At 37.8% G+C, this 3,945-nt stretch overlaps 1 pseudogene; it reads right to left on the bottom strand.

The window, feature by feature from the left end:
• Window positions 1–1,239: 1,239 nt before the first annotated feature.
• On the bottom strand, window positions 1,240–2,405 carry LOC143674151 (ribonucleoside-diphosphate reductase subunit M2 pseudogene; annotated as a pseudogene).
• Between the last annotated feature and the right edge of the window lie 1,540 nt (window positions 2,406–3,945).

Here is a 3,945-nt window from a genome sequence, read left to right as displayed (position 1 = left end):
GCACTGGGTAATGTCTAATCAATCAATCATGACTGTAAGAAAATACTGGGTGGTTATTTCCAAGTATGAACTATAGGTATAACCCAAACGCCACAAGCAGAAAGTTTCTAATGAAAAAAAACACACACAACTTTTAGGGGACCCTACTTTAGTCCTGGCTTTACCACTGAAGGAAAAGATCTTGTATAGGTTATTCCATATGAAAATGATTTGAAAAATTTATGACATTATGTCAGATCCCATCTAAGACCCTTTGAGGATCATTTTCCTACCAATTTTCTGGGGGTGGGGGGAACACACATTTAAGAAATCAAATGTTACAGCCCCTCATAGGTATTAAGACTGAGTTTACCTGCAGCCAGCCAAAGAAATGCCTCCATTCCTAAGGACTTAAGTTAGAAGCTTTCACCTGGACGATTAACCTTAAAAAAACTAAAACCTTCTTTTCTGTTATCCTAGGACACTCTACTTCAGTATGCACAGCTGTGCTCCAGGATAAAACACAAATTGTCTTTTATGTGGCATTGACTGGATAACACCCATGTATGCACAAAATTGACTTTAAAATTGATATAAAGATACTTCATTTCATGAAAGAAAATAAAGCTTAGAAATAACATGCTTAGTCTACACAAGTTTAACTTTAGTCACCTAGTAAAAATCTGGATGGGCTCCCATTAAGTGGTAGATTGAAAACTCAGCATTGCTTTTTGGTATAGAAACTAATGAAATGAAGCTATACTAGGTTGTAGCTTGACAGTACAGTGTTTATTTGCATGTAAAGTGCCATTTTTATATACAAACTAATAAGTAAACTTTAAAACTTGCATTGAAGCAGTGTGGATGGCATCTTCCAATTGCCTAGTGGGAGTAACTGAATGTTCAATCCTGCTGAATCCAACTAGCTTGAGAGTTTCCCGTCTCGAAAGCCAAGATTGCTGCAGGTACAATTATATACAGCAAAGTCACCTACAGCCAATCTGCTTGCAAAAACGAAGCACAGACAAGATCTTCCATAAAAATCCTACTGGCTTTGTGTCTTAGATATCCTCTGTCTAGGTAACTCCACTAATATTATTAACAGGACTAGTTTTGAGGTACCTACACAGTTTCAAAGATGCCATCAAATATTTCTATTGGACTATTTTGTGGTATAGTTGATTGATATGTTTCAAGTAACTAATTTCTTTTGTGAGAAGGAAAAAAAATCAGCAAAATCAGAATATATCTTCAGTTCATTTAGAAGTCAGCATCCAAGGTAAAAGAGCTTTCTGTTGAACTTGACATCACTCCCATCCTCTGATATTCACCAACTCTCTTCTCAAAGAAGTCAGTCTTCCCTTTGAGTGAAATATTCTCCATAAAGTCAAATGGTTGCTCCTCTCTGAAAACCTTGCTAAAACCCAGTTCCAGCATAAGACTGTCTGTCATGAATTCAATATACTGCTTCATTAAAATGCAATTCATTCCAATCAGTTTCATAGGCAATGCCTCAGTAGGAAATGCTTGTTCTATCCTAACATCATTGATAATTATTTCTTCTACGTTTTGTTCTGAAGGTTTGTGAAGTAGGCGTTTGAACATGAGGCAGGCAAAGTCACAGTGTAAACCTTCATCTCTGCTATATGTTCATTGGAAAATGTGAGGCCAGACATCATTCCTCATCTCTTGAGCCAGAAGATCAATACAAAAGAGCCAGAAAAGGAGATTGCTTCCACTGCTGCAAAGGCTAGGACATGTTCTCCATGGGTAGCTTCTTTGTCCCCAATCTAATGCAAGACCCTGTCTGACTTTGTTTTTATGCAAGACATCATTTCAGTTGCATTGAAGAGAAATTCCCTTTCTTTGGAATTTTTAATATAAGTGTCAATAAGGACACTATATATTTCAGAATATATATTTTCCACGACAATTTGGAAGCCATAGAAACAGCAGGCTTTGGTAATCTGAACTTTTTGGCTAAATTGCTCCACCAGGTTTTCATTTACCATGCCGTCACTTGCTGCAAAGAAAGCCAGACCATGTGATATAAAATATCTCTCCTCAGGCTTCAGGGCTTCCCAAATTCTGAATGTCCTTAGAAAGATCTACCTATTCAGCTGTCCAGAAGGAAGCCTCTTATACATCTGCCGAATATCATGGTACTCTACAGGAAAGATGTCAAAGTGGCAAGGATTTTCTCTCAGAAGTGGTTTGTTCTCCATGCTGGGGGTAGGTATGTTAGTTTTCTCCAGCTCAGCAGGCTCCTGGAAGATCTTCTGGGTGGTCTTGCTGGCCAGGATGTGGGTGCTACTAAGAGCCAGAGTTGCATTTTCCTTGTCCGCCAGGCTGAGCCCCTTCAGGGATGACAGCTGGATCTGCTGCTGGTCTGCCAGAGTGGCAAGCAGGATGTGCATTGAGAGCATGAGGGAGGGGGTAGAAGGGAGCAGGTTACATTTTTGAAGTATCTTTTTAATATGCTATTGTAGCTATTTTGTCAGTATTTCATTAAAGATTTTTGGCATCAATATTGTAAAGAGTTGGCCTGTAATTTTCTTTCCTTGTGATATCTTTATCAAGCTTTAGTATAAGTTCTATTTTTTTAAACCCTTGTGTGGAGGGCAGACTTTCAATAGATCACAGTGAGAGAGATGCTCTGCTACCTATAAAACCTAGACACAGAAGCATGTCATCTACAAATGGTTTAACACCACGTTCCCCATGAACGTGTGGTGCATGATGGGTGAAGGGGAAGCCCCCTTTCTGGCCATGCTCCATTCCCCAGGATGAGGGGCTTTCCACACCAGAATGATTCTCAAAGCAGGTGGGGATTCCACATGTGCATGGGTTGCATGGGATGGTGGGGAATGGCTATCCAAGACCAACCAAGGCTCCATGGTGCTGCTGTATCATTCTGCCTGGGTGGGATTTAGAGGCATGCAGTCATAATCCCACAGATGGTAGCTTCCCAAAGATGGTAGCTTCACCGCATTGGCTCCTCAGCCAAGCACATATACCAAATGTCTGTTATGTGGTATACACACATTTGGTGTACGTCTGCATTACACATCTACAAATGTTGCCTATAGCTTATAGACATACGCATTTGTCTACAATGTTTCTAGAATGAACTAGAAAATATTCTCTCCCCTTCAGTTATTTGGAAGAGTTTGATGAGGACTGGTGTTAAATCTTTAAATATTTGGCAGAATTCACTTGTGAAGCCAACTGCTCATGGGCTTTTCTTTGATGGAAGGTTTTTCTTATTTTTAAATTTCAATGCTTGTGTTTTTGGAGGTTTCTAATTCTTCTTAATTCTATTGAGGTAATTTTTGCATTTCTACATAATTTTTCTGTATCATCTAAATTAAATTATCTAATTTCTTTTGGTGTACACTTTCCCATAATATTATCTATCCTTGTTACTTGTTTAGGTTCAATAGTGATATCAGCATTTTCATTTCTGATCATAGCTCTCTGCATCACTTCTCTGTTTTGCTTTGTCAATCTAGGTATTTGTTGTTTTTATTGATTTTTTTTTGGTTTGTTGATTCTCTCAACTGTTTTTCTATTCTCTGTTTTATGTATCGCCATGATAATATTAACTATTAACTATTTCTTTTCTTATGCTAACTTTGGGTTTACTTTGCTCTTCTCTTTCCAGTTCCTCAATATGTGAAGTTGTTCTTAATTTGATTTATTTTTTTAAATACAGGCATTAAAAGCTAGACATCTCCCTCTGAGCACTGCCTTGACTGCATAACATTAATTTGGATATTTTCTGCTTTCTTTTCACTCATCTTTTAGTATTTTGTAATATCTATTGTAATTTTATTCTTTAACCCAGATGTATAATTCACTGGTGATAAGCGCATTCATAGTGTTTTGCTACCATCACCACCATCTATTACCAAAACATTTACATCATTCCAAATAGGAACACTATAAATTTTAAGCCTTAAATTC

This window comes from Tamandua tetradactyla, chromosome 2 (genome assembly GCF_023851605.1).
Source record: "Tamandua tetradactyla isolate mTamTet1 chromosome 2, mTamTet1.pri, whole genome shotgun sequence".
Lineage (NCBI taxonomy): Eukaryota > Metazoa > Chordata > Mammalia > Pilosa > Myrmecophagidae > Tamandua > Tamandua tetradactyla.
This window is presented reverse-complemented; position numbering and strand designations above follow the sequence as displayed.